We start from the raw sequence: 20,396 nt of genomic DNA, 5'->3' as shown, positions 1-20,396 counted from the left end.
ACCCTCAACATACTAAATCCGCCAAAGAACTTTGATGAAGGGAACTTCTTTGTTCCTTAGTCTATGGATCTGATGATCTAAAATCTCACCTGGAATCTCTTTGTAAGAAAGGCTATTCTGAATATCTAAGCTTTCTATAGGAACTACAAAAGTGGAGTCACCGATGCACTTCTTAAGCATAGAGACGTGGAATATAGGATAAATGGCTGACAAGAATGCCAACAAATCAAGCTCATAAGCTACTTTCCTAACATGACTCACAATTTTATAAGGGCCAATATACCGAGGACTAAGCTTCCCCTTTTTGCCAAATCTCTCCACACCTTTCATAGGTGAAATTTTCAAATACACTAAATCACCAACCTCAAACTCGAGGTCCCTTCTTCTCACATCTACATATGATTTCTGACAACTCTAGGCTGTTTTCAATCTTGCTCTAATCAACTTAACTTTCTCCATATCTTCAAACACTGCATTGGGCCCAAGAAAAGAGGCTTCACACACTTCAAACCAACTTATGGGCAATCTACATCTCCTTCCATAAAGAGCCTTAAAGGGTGCCATCTGAATGCTAGAATGGTAACTATTATTATAAGTGAACTGAATCAACGAAAAATGCTTATCCCAACTACCTTTGAAATCAAGATCATATTCTCTCAACATATCTTCTAGATTCAGAATGGTCCTCTCTGCCTGACTATCTTTTTGAGGGTGGAAAGTTGAACTAAGATAAACTTGGGTACCAAGACCCTTCTGAAAGGCTTTCCAAAATTGGGAAGTAAACTGAGTACCCCTATCTAAGATGATAGACAAGGGAACTCCATGCAGTCTGACTAACTCTTGGATATACAACTTTGCATAATCCCCAGCTGTATAGGACATATGAACTTGCAAGAAATGCAGTGACTTAGTCAATCTATCTACAATAACCCAAACCAAATCATGATGACGACGCAAATGGGGAAAACCAGTCATAAAATCCATATTCACCTCTTCCCACTTCCAAGTGGGGGTGCCTAACTCTTGCAATGTACCACCAGGTCTTTGGTGCTTTACTTTAACCTGTTGAAAAGTTGCACACTTAGCCACAAACTCCGCTATATCTCTCTTCATACCATTCCTCTAATAGATTTCCCGCAAGTCATGGTACATCATGGTAGCACCTGGATGAATAAAATAACACGTACCATGCACTTCAGCCATAATCCCCAGTCTCAACTCATCAACACAAGGCACACATAATCTACTTTGGTATCTCAACATACTATCTCCCCCTTGGGAGAAAACCTCTAACTTCTGATCTTTAACTGACTCATTTAATTTGACCAAACTAGAATCCATATCTTGCTTCTCCTTCACTTCTGAAACTAGGGAAGATTCAAAGCTACTTTGAACCCAAACATTCCCTTCAGCTGAATCAACCAATCTAATACCTAATCAAGCCAAACGATGAACTTCTTGAGATAACTCTTTCTTATCATTCTCTATATGAGCAACACTTTCCATAAACAATCTACTAAGGGAATCTACCATTACATTAGCCTTGACCGGATGATACAACATGCTCATATCATAATCCTTCAGAAACTCTAGCCACCTTTTCTGTTGGAGATTCAACTCCCTCTGGGTAAACATATAATGCAAGCTTTTATGGTCTGTGAACAAATCAACATGCACACCATACAGATAATGTCTCCAAATGTTCAAAGCAAACACCAGAGCAGCTAATTCCAGATCATAGGTTGGGTACTTCTTTTCATGAGGCTTAAGCTGTCTAGAGGCATAGGCTATGACCTTACCTCTCTACATTAACACACAACCCAAACCAACTCTGAAAGCATCACAATAAACAACAAAGCTATCTGTACCATCTATTAATGCTAAAACTGGGGTTGAAGTGAGTCGTATCTTCAACTCCTGAAAACTCTTCTCGCAAGAATCTGACCACTGAAACTTAAATTTCTTTTGGGTCAATCTAGACATTGGGGATGTAATAGAGGAGAGACCTTCAATGAAACATCTATAATAACCAGCTAAACCCAAGAAACTCTTAATTTCTAATGGAGAGATAGGTCTAGGCTAATTTCTTACAGCTTCTATCTTTTAGGGGTTGACTCTAATGCCATCAGCGGAAATAATATGACTGAGAAAGGCTACTGACCTTAGAAAAAAATCATACTTTCTGAATTTGGCAACCAATTTATGATCTCTAAGAGTTTGTAAGACAATTCTAAGATGATCTATAGGTCATCCTCACTACAGGAGTACACGAGGATATCATCTATGAATACTACGACAAACATGTCTAGATATAGTTTGAACACTCTATTCATGAAAGCTACTGGGGCATGGGTTAGCCTGAAAGACATGACTAGAAACGCAAAATAACCATAATGGGTTCTAAAGTCCGTCTTTGGAATATCATATTCCCTTACTTTAAACTGATGATCGTCGGATCAAAGGTCTATCTTTGATAAATAACTTGCACCTTGGAGTTGATCAAACAAGTCATCAATTCTAGGAAGAGGATATTTGTTTTTGACTGTAACTTTATTCAGTTGATGATAGTCTATGCAAATTCTCTAAGAACCATCTTTCTTTCGCATGAATAGGACGGGAGCGCCCCATGGAGAAATACTAGGCCTTATGAAACCTTTATCTAAAAGATCTTTGAGTTGATTCTTCAACTCCTTAAGCTCTACAGGAGCCATACAATAAGGAGGTATAAAAATAGGCTGAGTATTTAGAAGAAGGTCAATACCAAATTCTATCTCTCTATCGAGAGGTACCCCTAGGAGATCTTCTAGAAAAACATCAGGAAACTCATTGACCACTCGGGTGAACTGAATTGTTGGAGTCTCAGACTTAGTGTCTTTAACTCAAACTAAATAGTAAATGCAACCTTTGGATATCAACTTTCTGGCATTAAGATAAGATATGAAATGACTCTTGGGAGACACTGGATTACCTGACCACTCAAAAACTGGCTCATTTGGAAACTAAAACTTCACCACTCAGGTGCGACAATCTATAGAAGCATAACAGTAATGAAGCCAATCCATACCAAGAATAAGATCAAAATGAACCATATCTAACTCTATCAAGTTTGCTAACATGACTTTCTGAAGGACGGTGATAGGATAATTCTTATAGATTTGCTTAGCATCAACTGACTCTCTTACTGGAGTAGAAACCAAGAAAGGCTCAAGGATCTTTTCAGAATTTATCTCAAAAATTTACAGCAACTAATGTGGTTACTTAAGAGAAACTCAACCCAGGGTCCAACAACACATAAATATCAAGATAAATGAAACGAAGTCTACTAGTCATAGTATCCAGGGAATCCTCCTGCTCCTGGAAGGATAGTATATAAAATTGATTCTGGCGTTGGCCACCACTGGTACTAGATGAGGCACCCTGAGGAGGATCTAGATGACCTAAAAGAGCTGGTGCACTATTAGCCTGAGTTTGAGAACGAACATCTCTATTCCTCTGCCTAGCATACGGGCACTCTTTGATTTTGTGACCCATCTGGACATAACCATAACAACCTTTCTAACACCACAAATATTCACCTCTATGATTTTTACCATACTTAGCACATGGAGGATGATTAGGCCTATTACTCACGCTATTCTAAGAACTAGACGTAGAAGACTTAACCCACTATTCCTGCCTATTTATGGGCATAAGAGCACTGCCTGAAGAAGGTGTAGGCATAGATGAACGATTTTGAAACTGCAAATGATTCTCTTCTCCAGACCTATTCTAACCATAATCAAACTGCCCTGTTTTAGATCTCTTATTTACTCTTTCTTTACTTTATCTTCTTAGCCTTAATCTACTGAGTGTGTATCATTAATCTAGGAAGATCCATGTCTCTAATAAGAATAGCAGTCCTACACTCCTTAACTACCAACCCAGACACACCGATCACAAACTTACTCATGCTTGACCTAGGGTCAACCATCTGATCAGGGGCATACTTAGACAACTGGTTTAACTTGAGGAAATACTCCTTTATAGTCATTAAACCCTGCCTTAGGTTCATGAACTCTTCTATCTTAGTTTTCCTCATCTCGCATGAAAAAAACTTATCTAAGAACGCGTCCTGAAAAATCTGCAAAGTCATAGGAGTTGCATTCTCTCCTGTAATCTACTTTCACATTACTACCAATTATAAGCTACATCCTTCAATCAATAGGATTCTAATTCTACACTCTCCTCTTCAGAAACATGTATAATTTGGGTGATCTTTTTCACCTCATCTAGATATAACTGTGGGTCCTCACCTGCCTTCTACCCAAAGAATTTTGGTGGGTTTATTCTCATAAAATCTTAGATTCTGGTTGCGGCTAAATCCCCATATTGCTGGAGTGGGACTGCAGCTAGATGGTTACCCTAAACATTAGCTGTCACAGCTTAGGCTAGAGACTGAAAGACAGCTCAAAACTCTGCATATGACACATTTTTATTCAAAGGATCTGTGGGCTGTGGTGGTAGGTTATCATTTCCATGAGTGTTAGCTTGATGAGGTAGAGTTTTCTATCATGTTAAAGCATGAATTAGAAGCAATAGAGACACTGAATTCATGATAGATCATGAAAGAAGAGATGATTTCCTGAAATGCTCTATAGCCTCTTGCTCATAGATATGGCACGCTTCACACCAATGATCAAGACTCTACATAACGTGGCTTGTAAGACTCCCTAGGACTCTCTAAACCTTAGGCTTTGATACCAAGTTTGTAATGCCCCGAAATTTGATTCCCGGGATGCCACATGGTGCTCTAAACGAAAAGTAGTCCTAAGCTAACCCTGGCTGCTTTCTACTAAATCTAAATCTCAAGATAGAGGAAATATGAATATGAAAACATAATAAATACGAAAGTCTTATATAAAATATAGAAATCTCAAAAATCTTAGTAATATAAATACAGAGAATCTAAATACTGAATCAAAAGTCTAAAACTAAATCTAGTAGTCCGACAAACCTCTACTAACTGAATCTAGAGAGTCACTGGGACAGGCCCCAACTGACTCAAATTTGTCTGAAATGAATAAGGAAACATCTACTGATAAACTGGAAGTAGTCCCCAAACTATGAGAACTCACCAACTGTAGGGGTGTAGAAGTGATACTCGAAGATCACACACGCTGCTGAGATTGAGCAATTGAACCTACATTATTAGACAATATAGCATATAGACATGTATGTGGATTAGTACTTTGGGGATGTACTAAGTATATAGGGGTGAATGCAATAAGTAAAAAAATATCATCATAGTTCATAAACAATGCATGCTAAAGGTAAATGACTCACATAGGCTTGAGTAATCTAAAAACTGAATATCATAAATCATGAACAATAAAGTATATATTATGAATCTTGTGATCCATTACCCTTAGTTCTGAAATCTGTTCTTTCTGAAAGCTGCTACATTATCTTATCCATTTATAAAGAGAATACCTCATCTCAAGACTTAAAGAATCTTAAAAACCTTTGTTTTCAAAACATATGCTTTTATCTTAAGGCCTTATGCAAATAAACTATTTTAAGAGTAGGGATATCTTATTAGGAGGTTCTTCTAACCGATATACACCATGTGAGCATCCATGGAGTCCCACGTTTGGCCCCTGTTAGGTATGGCTATTCTACTCTTCCCATCAGAATAGAACTTCTTATCTTAAGTGATCACAATCTTAGTCATCCATATAGAAGTGGAATAATTTTAATCCTATGGTGGCACGTAGTTTTGTGATATGAAACAGTAGTAACTTACCCATCTCGGTGCCAAATAATACTCCCATTCTTATGCTCAAAATCTTAAGAAATCCCTTCAAAATAGCACAAGGTTAAATATCAAGTTATATGAAAAAAGTGGATTATTTAACTTAGCTTAGGACCGAAAGGTCAAATCTTTATCAAAATTTGAGAATAATTTTATCTGAGGGTGCTCATAGCACAAGTAATCTCGAAATAGCAATCTTATTTAGAGAATAATGACCTATACATCAATATCATGTTAAAACATCTTAAAATTCATGCTTGATAGTATAGGAATTTATAATTCATCATAAAATCTAGAAATTTCAGCAATATGCATGAAAATATGAATAAAATCGTGGAATTCAACTTCTAAATAATTGGATATATAATAAACTTATAATTAGAAATAATGGGCATAAACCCTAACTTTAATTTCATGGGAAGTCTCATAAATTTCAGTAAAAGTTGAATTTAAAATAAGTTTTAGGCACAAGGATGAAAGGATTATCCTTGATCATACCCCACATACCTTAATTGATTATTTAGATGCTAAAACTTGAATCTTGGATCTTTATTGATGTTTTGGAGATGACTTCTTAGAGTTCTTGAATTGAGAATTCTCAATCTTGAATTGATTTGGAGAATTAATGGAGAAATTTAGATTTCTTGGGGAGGAAGCTTGATGAACTAGGGTTTTGCTTGAGAGAGATTTGATGAAAAGTTGATATAAAGTGCTTTGGAGGGGTTTAATTAATTGTTTAGGATGGATTAGAGGCTGGGAGATTTACCAAAATGCCTCTCTTAAACTCATAAATAAAACTGAAAAATGACCAAGATCCCGACTTTTGGCCTTGCCGTGATGTGCCACTATCGCGCCAAGTCACTAGAAATTGCCAAATAGGAACAAACACGGTGGTGCGACATGGTGGTATCACGTTTCCACCTTGGATGGGACCTGGAAGTTTGGTACGATGCGCTAATATTGCGGACCCTCATTGGAATTGGACAATTAGGGACTTGGCTCTCTCCGTGATACACCAATATTTCAGAGGGCCACTGGAAATTGACAAAGTCATTTTAACCTTCTCCGCGATGTGCTAATGACCTAAATTATGGTGTTTTATGACTGGAACTTAAAATAGCCATAACTTTTTACTCGGTTATTGGATTTAGGAGACTTTTAAATCATTGGAAAGCTTACCAAATTTCCCACACAATGGGAGGCCTAAATCTGGATAATTCCACCCGAAATAATTGTCATCTATTTTGGAAGCTATTTTTTAACGTTCTAGGGAAAGATTTTAGCTAGATAAGGCATGGGGCATTACAAGCTTTGAGTAAGGGAATGTGATATTCCCAAGACAGCTTTCAAAACACGTTATGGTCATTTTGAGTTTCTAGTTATGTTCTTCAAACTAAAAAAATTCCCCTGCAAACTTCATGGACTTGATGAACCGAGTGTTCAAATAGTATTTGGACATATTTGTCATAGTCTTTATCGATGATATTCTTGTCTATTCTCATAATGAGGATGATTAAGCCGACCACCTTAGAATTGTGTTGCAAACTCTTTGGGATCACTAGTTGTTCCCCAAATTTACCAAATATGAATTTTGTCTAAGGTCGGTAGATTTACTCGGTCATATTATTTCCAGTGATAGTATTTGAGTTGATCCCCAAAAGATAGAAGCAGTAAAAAATTAGCCTAAACCTATTTCTCTATCAGACATAAGGAGTTTCTTGGGTTTAGCTTGTTATTATAGATATTTTGTTGAGGTTTTTTCTTCTATTACGTCCCCTATGTCTAGATTAACCCAAAGGAAAGTTAAGTTTCAGTGGTCAAATTCATGTGAGAAGAGTTTTCAGGAGTTGAAGACTCGACTCACTTCAGCTTTAGTTTTAACAATACTTGATGGTACAAATGGGTTCGTTGTCTATTGTGATGCCTCTAGGATTAGTCCAGGGTTGTATTTTGATGCAAAGAGTAAAATTTATAGCCTATGCCTCTAGATAGATTAAGCCTCACAAAAATAACTACCCTACCCATGAACTTAAGTTAGTTGCTATTGTGTTTGCATTGAAAATCTGGAGGCACTATCTTAATGGGGTGTATGTTGATGTGTTTATGGATCACAAAAGTTTATGGTATGTATTTACTAAGGGGGATTTAAATCTTCATTATATAAGGTGGTTAGAATTATTGAAGGATTGTGACATAAGTGTGTTGTATCATTCGGGCAAGGCCAATATAGTGGTAGGCGCCCTTAGTAGATTGTTTATGGGCAGTGTTGCTCATATGGAGAATGATAAGAGAGAGATAGTTTGGGAAGTTCACCAGTTAGCTAGATTGGGTGTGAGGTTAGTTGACTCAGCTGAGGGGAATGTTTGGGTCCAGAGTAGTTCAGAATCTTCTCTAGTGTCTGAAGTGAAAGAGAAGCAAGATAAGGATTCTAGTTTGGTCAAACTGAAGGGTTCAGTTAAAGACCAAAAGGTAGATATTTTCTCCCATGGGGGAGATGGAGTGTTGAGGTATGAAAGTAGATTTTATGTGCCATGTGTTGATGATTTGAGGCAACGGATTATGGCAGAAGCACATGGTGCGCGTTACTTGATCCATCCAGAAGCCACCAAGATGTACCGTGACCTGCTGGAATTCTATTGGTGGAATGGTATGAAGAGAGATAAAGCCAAATTTGTAGCCAAGTGTGCAACTTGTCAACAGGTTAAGGTAGAGCACCAAAGACCTTGTGGTAGTTTGCAGGAATTTGGTATTCCCACTTGGAAGTAGGAAGAGGTGAATATGGACTTTTTGGCTGGATACCCCATTCGCGTTGTTAGCATGATTCGATATGGGTTATTATAGATAGATTGACCAATCAGCTTATTTCTTGCCAGTTCACACGTCCTACACAGCTTAAGATTATTCTAAGTTGTATATCAGAGAGCTGGTTAGATTGCATGGAGTTCCCTTGTCCATTATCTCAGATAGGGGTACTCAGTTTATTTCTCAGTTTTGGAAGGCCTTTCAGAAGGGTCTTGGTACCCAAGTTCATCTTAGTTTAGCTTTTCATCCACAGACAGATAGTCAGGCAGAGAGGACCATTCAGACTCTATAGGATATGTTGAGGGCATGTGTTCTTGATTTCAAAGGTAGTTGGGATAACCACTTGTCGTTGATTGAGTTTTCCTATAATAACAGTTACTATTCTAGTATTCATATATCCCCGTTTGGGGGTTTTTTTGGGTGTAGATGCAGATCACCAGTCGATTAATTTGAAGTACATGAGGCTACTTTGATTGGGATAGATATGGTGTTTGAAGCCAAGGAGAAAGTTTAGTTGATTCGAGAAAGATTGAAAGCAACTCAGATTCATTAAAAATCTTATGCAGACGTAAGAAAGAGAGATCTTAATTTTGAAGTAGATGATCTTGTGTATTTAAAGGTTTCACCCATGAAGGGGGTAAAGAGATTTGGCAAAAAGGGGAAGCTTAGTCCCTGTTATGTAGGCCCTTACCGGATTTTAAGTTATGTTGGGAAGGTGACGTATAAGCTTGAGCTACCCGCAGACTTGCTAGCAATTCATCCAGTGTTTCATATGTCCTTATTGAAGAAGTGCATGGACGATTCAACTGTTGTAGTCCCTTTAGAAAGCACAAATATTCATAATAGCCTTTCATACGAAGAAGTTCCAGTAGAGATTCTTGATCATCAGATCCGTAGACTAAGGAGTAAAGAAGTTCCCTTGGTCATAGTTCTGTGGTGAAATCAGTCCGTTGAGGGTGATACTTGGGAAGCAGAAGCATATATGCATACCAAGTATCCTTACCTTTTCTCTACGAACTCAGACTCAGCCGAAGGTAGCAGTCTTTCTTAATTTAGTTCTTTTCCAGTCACAGATTCAGCCATATTGCTATCTTTATGTAAATTCATGCACTTGCAAGTTCGTTCAGTCACTCAGTATATTTTAGATCCAGTCATGCAGTTTGTTTCAGTTGTGCATGCCATCATATATAGCCTCAGTTTCTCAGAATCTTCAGTTTAACTAGTCTCTTCCGAGGATGAATATACTCAAGGGGGAGATAATGTAATACCCCATACTTTTCCTTGCTAAGTTTAGCTCCTAGAATGTCAAGGGTTAGCTTTGAAAATAAATAAATCTTGATATATGTAGAATTTTCAAGCTCTAGACCCACCAATGTGTAGATAATTGGCTCAACTTTCCAATGATACCAATTCTCCTTAATACGATACTCGGTTGAGAAGTTATGATATTTTTAGTAAAATAGTATGGCATTTCAACAGGAACTGCACCGCGGTGAGGAACAAAATTGCAATTGTCCGATTCCTGTGAAGCATCGCGATTGGCCCATATTGCGGTGAAGTCCCAATTCCTATTTGTCAATTTCCAGTAGCTCACCATAATGGTACCGTGTCACGGTGATGGCCTAAATGGCATGTAAATTTCCAGTGTCTTAGAGTGATAGCCGCGCATCGCGATGAAGTTCCTGTTTATAATTGTCAATTTCCAGCGAGCCGCCGTGAAAGTGATGCGTCGCGGTGGGATGCCAAATCAGGATATTTCCTAGTTCTGAATAAATTTTAAAAAGGGCAATCTAGTCTTTTCCTAAGCCCCCAAATCGTGAATAACAGGGATTAAACCTATTCTAAGCATTCTATACTCACTTTTCATCAAATTACTCTCCAAGAAAACCCTAGAACTCAAAACTAATCCCCAAGGAATCCAAATTCCATCATTCTTTTCCCAAGATAGCTCAAAATTAAGGATTCCCAATTCAAGATCTCCAAGAATTCATCTTCAAAATCACAAGTAGGAATCCAAATCCAAGTGTCTTCATCAATTGCAATAATTAATGTATGTGGGGTTTATGAACAAGGACAATTCTTTCATCCTTGTTCCCAAAACTAGTTTTTAAAGTAGATTTTGTACGAAATTACATAAGTTTCAAATTAGGGTTCATACCCAATATTTCTTATTGCTAATTGAAAGATTATGAGATTTGAAGTGATTTAGATAATGAGTTTCATGTTTATTTTCGTATTTTTATGTGTATTGCAGAAATTTCCAGATTTTGAGATGAATTATCAATATCTTCAATATCAAGCATGAATATTGTTATATTTTGACATGAATTTGATGCATGGGTTATTTAGCCCTAGTTGAATATTTCTATTTCAAGATTTATTGTGTTATAAGCACCTTATGACTAGATTATTTTTCAAATTTTGATAAAGATTTGATCTTTTGATCTCATCTTAGATATGGAATCCACTTTACAGTTTCAGATTATAGTTTAAATTAATAGATATATAATTGGTTTTCATTATAAACCATCATGCTAGTTTTAAAAGTGAATTTCCAACAGAATGAGCATACAGATTAAAGGGAGTAGTATTTAGCATCAAGTTGGGTATGTCTCATGCTCTAGAACTATGAGCCAACGTAGGTTCAGATTATTCCCATTTCTATATGAATGACAGATAGAGATGTGATTACTTAGATTATATTATACTCCTTGGCAAGAGCATGACACCTCTCCCCAACGTGAGGTTTTCCCATAAGGGAACTAGACGTTGGACACTATGATAGCTCACATAATTTATTTCGGTTAGAAGAATCTCCCTAATAGAAAAGACTATAGAGTAATCTTAACATAACAGCTTTTAGAAACAATGAGTAAAGGCTCACAATTTTATCTAGATATTGCTTTATATAAGATCTTAGCTACAAATTTTGGCTTTTAGATTTCAAATACAAAAGTGAGTCCTTTCTACATTTATAAAGCATGATTTAATGATAAAACACTAGTACAACTTTTAGAACTAAATGTTATAACTCAGTAGATTTATAAAGTATGATTTTCTACTCATGATTATGATTCTCGGATTTCAGATATTCCAGCTTATGTGAGCCGCCTACATTTAGCATGCATTGTTTTTCAATTTTTGATGATGTTAAGAAATTAATTTACTTTTGCATTCACCCCCATATGCTTAGTACATTCTCTAAGTACTGATCCACATATACATCTATGTGCTACATTGTCTCATAATGTAGGTTTAGGTGCTCAGTTTCAGCAGCGTGAATTATTTCGAGCATCTCCATCTACATCCTGACAGTTGGTGAGTCCTAATAATTCGGGGACCTAGTATTTAGTTATTCAGCTTATTAGCATAGATGATTCAGTATTTTAAGACAGTTCGAGTCAGCTGGGGGTTTGTCCTATTGACTCTTTAGTTATTAGTAGTTGAAGTTTGTCAGAGTACTAGATATGATTCAGACTATCCAGTATTGATTTTCTAGACTTATATTCAGGTTGTTTCAGCTTAGCTCAAATAGAATTCCACATTTAGCTTGATTTCATATCTATATTCCTCTATTTTGAGCTTCAGATTTAGTAGAATCCAGACAGGGTTAGCTTAAGGCTACTTGTAGTCTTGAGCACCGTGTGACGTCTCAAGACCTATTTTGGGGTGTTACATGACAGGTATAACAAGTCCACCGAGGACCAGAGGCCATCCCCCTTTGCTTAGCCAAACAGGACATATTCCAAACATCTAACAAAATAGAATAATGTAAGCTCAGAGGAGTCTAAGAATGTCAACAACCAATCCCTATTCAAAGTATCCATAAAGCCTCTAACAAAACTAAATCTATCCAAGTTAGGACATGCCCCTGGCGATAGCAAAAACCAAAATTAAAGTAATTGGTCTATGTCTTAAATAAAATAAGACTTCAAAATGATAGCCCTTTCAAAGAATGGAAGCTCACCACTTCAAAGTTGACAACTGACAGTCCATAAATCCTAACACTACGCGGGAAAAGCATAAGTATCTTCGATGCCTGCATCGTGAGAGGATACAGTATCTGGAGATGGTTAGCAGGCTAAGCGCTACCATGTAACTATGGAAATGGATAAAATAATGTCAAGTCAATATCATAGAAAAATCCTTATGTACACAATGTACACACACACACATATATATATATATAGTCAAGCTGGGGTAGGGAACATGTCTTATCATAAAGTAAAACATAATTTTGGACTATGTATCTCAACCATCATAAACAGAAACCCATGAGCTTTATCGGTTCATCTCCCCCAGCTGAAAGGGCCCTAGTGCGTGTTAGTTGTACAAAATGGAGGTATCAAGGAAGACCAAGTAATGCCTCAACCCCACGTCAGTTTAGGATACAAATATAAATAATAAGTGTGTCACAAGCACACAGTCATCAAGACCAACACTCAAGCTGGCAAATGTGAGTTTCCAGCACAAGTCCTTCAAGACTTACACCTTCACGTCTTAGCTACGTCACCCTATTTAAGCCCAATTAAAACAAGCTTAACATAACCATTTCATTAAACCATGGAATTATACATTAGGCACACACCGGTATTATCATACTATTATTATTGCAAGCTTATTATTATGCCATATCAATACCGTTACTTTGGGGGAATGCATCGACCCTCTTTATTCGTTAAATCATATTTGGGGAATGCCTCAACCCCTTTTTAGTTTATCAAGTCAACTTTGGGGAATCCCTCGACCCCCTTTGTTTGTTAAATCAATTTTAAAATTGAAAACATGGCCAATAAGGCCTTTAAAACAATTTTCATTTGTGTAACCATTTATGAAATACAATAGATAAATGAGTAAGTCAAACCATGTGAAAAATCATAATTCAAAGCAATTATGCAAGTGGGTTAAGGGAACATAAGTTACAAAACCAAATTCGAAATGACAATCACCAATTTGGGGGAATGCCTCTTTTGCATAGTCCTTGAGCAAATCAAGCTATCTCTTTTGCCTAAGATTTAATTCCTTCTGGGTGAACACATATTGCAAGCTCTTATGATATGAAAAGATATTAACATGAACCTCATACAAATAATGGCACCAAATCTTCACAGAGAAAACCATAGCTAACAACCCTAAATCATGAGTTGGATAGTTCTTCTCATGCAACTTAAGCTGCCTAAAAGCATATGCCACAACCTTACTATGCTACATCAACACAAAACCCAGTCCCACACCGGATGCATTACAATAAACAACAATGCCATCAGTACCTTTGGGTAGGGTTAAACTGAAGCTAAAGTCAACTTATCCTTCAACTCTAAAAAGCTACCCAAACAAGCATAGGACCACAGGAACTTCTCTTTCTTCTGAGTCAACTTAGTCAATGGAGCTGCGATTGAAGAAAAACTCTGTACAAACCTCCTATAATACCTATCTAAACCTAAAAAGCTCTGAATATCAGTTGGATTCGTGGGTCTAGGCCACATCTTCATCGCCATAAATTTTTGTGGATCCACAATTATCGCTTCAATAGAGACAACATGATTAAGAAAGGTCACAACCCTGAACCAAAACTCACACTTTGAAAACTTAGCATACAAACAGCGATCCTTAAGATTCAGCAACACTATACAGAGGTAATTATTATGATCCTCCTCGTTCTTTGAATACACCAATATGTTATCAATAAAGACAATGACGAATAAGTCTAGAAACTGACAAAATACCCAATTCATGAGATTCATAAATGCATTCAAAGCATTAGTCAATCAAAATGACTTGACCAAAAACTCATAATAACCATACCGAGTATGAAAATATCCAACTTCCTAATCTTTAACTGATGATAACCCAATCCAAGATAAATCTTAGAAAAGTACTTAGCACCCTAAAGCTGCTCAAAGACATTATCTATTTTGGGAAAAGGATACTTATTCTTTATTGTCACCTTATTCAACTGGCGGTACTCTATACACATTCGAAGGGACCCATCCTTCTTATGCATGAAAAAATAGGGGCACCCCATGGAGAAACACTAGCATGAATAAAACCCTTACCAAAGAGATCTTTCAACTACTCCTTAAGTTCTTTAAACTCAGTTGGAGCCATTCTATAAGGAGGGAACATAGGATGGGTATCTGAAAGAAGGTTAATCAAAAAGTCTATTTCCTTATTAGGAGAAATACCAGGAAGATCATCGACAAATGCATCAGGAAATTCACTGACTATAGGGACAGATTATAAAGAAGGACCCTCAAAATTTGAATATTTAACCTAAACTAAATAATATACACATCCCTTGGAAATTAATTTTTGGGCTCTTAAATAGGAAATGAACCTTCCATTAGGAACTAGGGAACTCCCTTCCCACTCAATCACTAGTTCACTTGAGAATTAGAAACTGACCCTTCGGGTCCTACAATCAAGAGACGCATAGCACAAATAGAGCCAATCTTTCCAGGAAAACATCAAAGTCTAACATATCCAGCTTTATCAAATCCATCAATATCTCCCTAACACAGATAGATACCATACAACCCCTATAAAATTTTCTAACCATAATAGAGTCACCCACTAAGGTAGACACAAAAAAGGGATCAGAAATTCACTTGAGACCAAAACCAAAATAAATAGCCACATAAAGGGTCACATAAGAAAGAGTAGACCCCAGATCAAGTAAGCAATACATGTCACAAAAAAAGAGTTGTAACATACTAGTGATAGCATCAAGAGAAGCATCAAAATCCTGATGGGTGGCAAGAGCATACAAATAATTCCTACCAGTGTCGTAAGCAGAAGTAGCACCCTTTGATGCTGGAGCTAAAGAAGCAGCCACAGGGACCTTATTATCCCCGATAGAAACATCACCTGAAGGACAGTTCCTTTAAATATGTCCAGGCTGTCCATATCTAAAACACTTATTCTCTCTTTATCATAAAAACCATAGTGCAACTATCTACAAAACCTACAATAAGGATATGATGAAGCTAACTAGGACCCACTATCTTGAGATTGGGAACCTTGTGCCTTAAACCCATTATTTCTCTAAAAGTAGTGATCACTGGATGACTCAGGATATGGAGCACTAGCCGTATAATAAGAACTAAAATTTCCCCACTTTTTCTTAGGCCACTACCTGCCATCTCTACCGCTATTCTGCTGGTTTCTTCCCTGCTCAAAATACCTAGATCTCTTACTTTGTCTTTCCCCCACTTCTATCTACTTCTTAGTTTCCTCCTCGGCTTATTGTATGTACACAACAAGACTAGATATATCCATGTCATTATTCAGTAAGGCAGCCTTGCACTCTAATAACAAGTCTTGGTATAGGCTCAAAGAAAAGTTCCTCTTCTTATCCCTCATAGAAGACACCAACTTCGGATCATAGCAGGACAACTAATAAAACTTCAAGGCATACTCTTTCACAGTCGTCCTACCCTATTTTAGATTCATGAACTCCTTTGCTTTAGCCTTTCTTGACTCTTGACGAAAGAAATAATCCAGGAAGGCACCAGAAAACTCATCCCATAATACAACTTTGCATCATAACCCCTTGGCTGATCCTACTCCTCATACCACTGATACACGACTTTTTTCAATTGATATGCAACAAATTCCACACCCTCAAAATCAGTAGCATGCATCACCTTGAATATTTTCTCTATCTCTTCTATGAAACCTTTGAGGGTCTTTCTCTACCTTAGAGCTTGTAAAGGTCAGAGGATTTAGCCTCATGAATTGGCCAACTCTAGTAACCTTAAAAGATATAGCAATAAAACCAACACAATCAGGCTAATGATATTGAGAAGTCACAAATTGAGTCAGCAGATGACAAGACTGATGAAACTCAGCATTAGAAATGTCTCCTTGGGGTAGTAGGGCATGGTTATTATCGAATCAAAGAGTCTAAGGAGGACTGGGAGGTACCGGTGGAACTCCACGAGGGTAATCAGTATCAAAGACCCTATACCAGGTCTAAACTCTATAAGTAGGATGAGTTCTATCTATATTATCCTCCGGGGGGGGAGGGGTAATAGTAGTTCTATAAGCATTAGATCTTTGGAGAGGGATGATCTAAAATGTGAACAAAAAGAGATTACAGTTATTTCAAGACCTTAGACTCTATATCCCAAAAGTAGAACACAAGAAAAGAAAATATTCCTAAATTCCTCATAGCCTCTCCCTTATAAATATGACATGGTACACACCCATAAAAGATACTCTACTTGATAAGTCTTTGTAGACACCCAATTGACCATGAATCTTGCGCTCTAATACCAACTTGTCACGATCTGAATTAGCATCTAGCCATGATGGGTATCTTAAGTACACCGAGGACTGGAGACCACCCTCTTTGCTTAGTAAAATAGGACATAATATAGATAGCAGTGGATGAATTCCAAACATATAACAAAATAGAATAATACAAACTTAAAGGAGTCTAAGAATGTCAACAACCAATCCCAATCCATAGTATCTACAAAGCCTCTAATAAAATAAAATCAATCCACGTTAGGACACTTTTTTGATAAGTAGTGAACTTACCACTCATACGCATTAAAAAATCATGCACACTGCTATGATTTGAAGGCATAAATAAGATAAATTTAGGATTGAATGCACTCAATTTCCATATTTTGCAGGCTTACATTTGATAAGAAAGAAAGATATGGATTTGAGATGAAAAGGATCAAAAAGTAAAGAAAAGTGCAGCTGGAAGACCTAGAGCAGAATCTGGTCTCAATTGTCGCGATCACAGTCTGAGCGTCGTAACCGTGGCCAGTCAAGATGTGTAATACTCCACGATTTCACGGCTCTAACCGCAGTCCTAATGGCTGCAAATGTATACAAGTTACCGTGATTGTGGCAATGTGGGAATATGCCCAGGGGTAATTTGGTAGTTTTGCACAGTCGACCCCAAATCCCTTAAAAGACTCAAACCCTTTCTCATTTTGGCATTCTTGACTTTGGAGAACAATTAAATTTAAAGTTATAAACCCTAATTTGGGCAAAAATTGAATTTGAATTTCTTTCTTAGAATTTGGTAATATTGAAGGATAGATGTTTTGAATAAACCTTTTGGTATATTTCTTTCTCTTTAATTCACGAGTAGCTAAACTTCTTTGTCTTGGGATTATGTTTAAATAAGGTACAATTGTCTTTGGGTTGTGATGTATTTAGGTAGATTCTAACTTATTGATGATGGGTTTCATTATTTCTTGGTTTAATTAGTTAGGATTTGTGGGTGAAAACCCAAAATGCTCAAAATAGGTTTTTGGGTAAAACCCCCAAAATCTTGAAAGTTTACATCATTCTTTAAAAAGGGATATTGGTGAACTTTAGGAACTTATGATATCCTTGAAAGAGGGATATTGGTGAACTTTAGGAACTTATGATATCCTTGAAAGAGGGATATGGGGGACAAAGCAATAGTGGATAATAACGAATGTAGTTTGCTATCATTTTGCTATCTTAGAAATAAGGGTGAATAGAGAGTTGGCTATGTCTTGGGCATCTTCCTAGAAATAGGGATGCCCAATTAAGGTATTAGATGGATAAAATTGACACACTTTTTAGGTACTCGAAAGGGTTAAAAAGTGATATTCTTGAGGTGTTGTTAATAAACTAGCCTCAAGGACTTTAGAACTAGCCTATTGCATCATTAATAACTAGAATTTACACTAAATCATTATGTTCCCTTACATAACTTGCCCTTAAGTAGACATAATCTCAAGATCCTTCTCAAATCAAAATTAAATCACAAGTGTTGTCTTAATTTGTTATCTTTTTAAAAAGATTTAAAATCCCCCAAAATATTTGTACCTTAGGTTTCACCGAACAAGGAACTGTTATTTCAAACATACTCGATCACCATTCACATTGTTCCTCATGGATTCAACCCCAACTCTTGTTGGGTTTATATTGACAATGACCGTCCTTGACCAAATTAAATAGTATAGGTGAGCCTTATAAAAAATAGTGTCGTTGCTGGGGAAAAATTTGGCGTATGGAGTTAGCTTAGAATTTTAGATTACTTGCTTTTATTCAAACTTGTAAATATTTGTTTGTGATTTTATTTTGTGTGTTTTGTTAGGTAGGTCTTTATTTTTGTTTACATATCCCTATGGCATCTTAGGATGAATATGAGTTTGGTGGTTGCAAATCTTATCTTGATGATCCATGTCCATATTGCTGTGGACCCTACTTTTAGCAAAATTGTAGACATGCTCCCCAAAAAGAGATATGTGCACCATCAATATCCTATTGGGAGTATGAGTGTTCTTTATGTGGTCGAGATAGACATTAGAGCAATTGTCCAAATGCCCCTCCCCTAGTTATGCTAACAAAAATGCTAGTTTTTCTTATGAGTTCGATAGGTCAGATGATGTGATAGAGGAAGAACAACATGTCGAATACAATGGTGTTGAAGCAATAATTTTAACTCTTTTGTATTGAGCAACTAAAATGGAGGAGAACGTGCATAACTTGCACCAATCTATAGTGACATTGGAGAGGTGAGTGAAAAAAAAAGTGGGTGTGCAGGCCGATCTTATAAGTACCATGAATATGCCCAATATTCAAATTGAAATTAATAAGGAAAAGATATCAAGCCATATAGTTGACGGTGAGATTGATGTCGAAGAATTCCTAGTGATTTTCCAACCAACTGAACCAAAAAAGTAATGGATGCCAAAATTGAGGAAATAGTGCTAGAGTCGAAAGAAAAAGCCAAGTAAATCCTTTGTGAAGGCTCTAGTTCATTTCCAGATGAAAATTCCAAAAAGAATGTAACCCTGAAATTAGGAAGACAGCCTCATTCCAACCATTTTTCGACATTATGCTTGATAGATATGATGAAAGTCGAACCATATGAACAAAAGACCCAATTGATAGATAAGTTACAAAATCCTTATATTTTGGAGTTTTTCATTCCCAAAGGGCGAGGTGACATCCCTCACTTGAAGGCAAAGAAGCTTAAAATTTGATGTTCAACTAGTGGTATCTTGATTTTCACACCAATACCCAATGAGCCTACTAGAAATTTTGATGTGAAGTTAGGAAAAAGGTTTAAGTCTGCAAAGTGGTGAGATAGAAGCGGTATCATTACCCCCATAAGTCTGTTTTGTCTCATTTTAGAAGATTTGAATCTTCTGCCCAACTTTTGCTCAATTCATAATGGTAATAGTTGAAGGGGTGTCATCCCACAATGTTAAATTAGGCGCTTGATGGGAGGCAACCCATCATGCCATTAAAATGGCTTGTATCCTTTTTTTTAATTTCATAGTGTAAATTTTAAATTTGTCCTTTGATTAATCGATGCATTTGTGTCACTATGGAGTGTGTTGAATGAGTTTGAGAAGGGGAAACTGTGAAATTTTTGCATAGTGGACTGAACAGAGGAAAGTGTATTAAGCTAAATAGGGGAAAATAGAGGTCCAAAAATGCCCTCAATTATCGCGATCGCGGGCCTCATACCTCTGTGATCGTAGAACCTGCTTTTCCATGATCACGAACATGTGACTGCAATCATGGTTATATCAATTCAAAAAGACCATCGAACTACCTTTCTCATACACGCACTTCTCAACTTTTCTCTTAAAATTTCACTCACTCATGGCCAGACTTTGGACATTCAAAATCATAGTAGCATACATCTTGCATCATTCCCTCCAGTAAGTGTCTTAAAGTCATTCTTTAATTGTTGGATATAGGCCATAGAATGCATGTTATAGGAAAGGCCTAAAAATTATGATTTTCATGCTTAAATACATGTTCAATTATTCTTGTGTAGTGATTAGCTGCT

The sequence above is a fragment of the Capsicum annuum genome, chromosome 7, assembly GCF_002878395.1.
Source record: "Capsicum annuum cultivar UCD-10X-F1 chromosome 7, UCD10Xv1.1, whole genome shotgun sequence".
Lineage (NCBI taxonomy): Eukaryota > Viridiplantae > Streptophyta > Magnoliopsida > Solanales > Solanaceae > Capsicum > Capsicum annuum.
The sequence above is the reverse complement of the archived record's forward strand: the minus strand, read 5'-3'. Positions refer to the sequence as shown.